A 1,008-nucleotide genomic window follows, 5' to 3' on the forward strand; every position below is an offset into this window, starting at 1 on the left:
AAAGGGGGTGGGGCACGGCACTCCCGGCCACGCCCCTGGGTAACTTTCCACCAATGAAGACGCGTCTCCGCCTCTGCACTCTGCGCCAAGTCTTTAACCCTTGGGGCGCCGCCGCCTGCACCAGGTTCGCCAGAGCGGCCGCTCGGCGAGGGGCGGGGCAGGGGAGCATTCCTCGGAGCGCTTTTGAGGGAGTCAGGCTCGTCTTTCGAGTCCGCGTTAGTAAAAGGTAGAAAGACTTATTAGAAGTTGGGGGGGAGCGGTGCACGGTGTCCGGAACCTGTAGTTTTAACTACCTGGGAGGCTGAGGCCGGAGGATCGCTAGAGTCCGAGTTCAAGACCAGCCTAAGTGGGACTGTCTCAAAAAACAAAACAAAACTTAGGGAGACTAAAATATAAAATAGGGAAACGGAGGCTCGGGTGAGGTTCCACGACGTATGCCTCCCGCCTACACACACCACCCTTTTCTTTGCACGTCTCGGAATAGTTCGAGGGGAGAACAGAGCGCCTGTGGGACACCCTTGTTCCCAGGGAGCCTCAGCTGGCGCTCCAGATGCCCGCCTCAAGGTTGGCGCCTGGCCCTTGCCACTCCACACCTTGGATCTGGGAGGGGGCCCACGCGGCCCCAGCCCCAACGGCCGAGTGACGAGGTGGCTGTGGTTGGTACAAAGCACCTTTGTTCTGCGCCCTCGGGTGGGGTGGGGGAGGGCGAGGAGGCAGGTGCGCTGCCCGGGATCGGGAGAGCCGCGCCCCACTCCACCCCTGCTCCCGGCTCGGGAACACCAATTGGATTCACTTTCCCAGCCACTGGTCACAGGTGGGGAAGCGCGTCTGACAGCTTGGCTGCTTTGCCGATAGCCGCTCCTGGGTGCCGGCCAGCGCTGGGGGCGAAGAGTCGGAGACCAGGGGATGGCAGTGCGCGGAGTTACCCGTGGCACACGATTTCACAGAGGGCCAACCCAGAAACAAGCCGCTATCAACCCCAGACGCGAGTTGCCGGACCCACGTGGG

Source organism: Fukomys damarensis, unplaced genomic scaffold, assembly GCF_012274545.1.
Source record: "Fukomys damarensis isolate Sample0158 unplaced genomic scaffold, DMR_v1.0_HiC HiC_scaffold_33, whole genome shotgun sequence".
In the NCBI taxonomy this organism is placed as follows: Eukaryota; Metazoa; Chordata; class Mammalia; order Rodentia; family Bathyergidae; genus Fukomys; species Fukomys damarensis.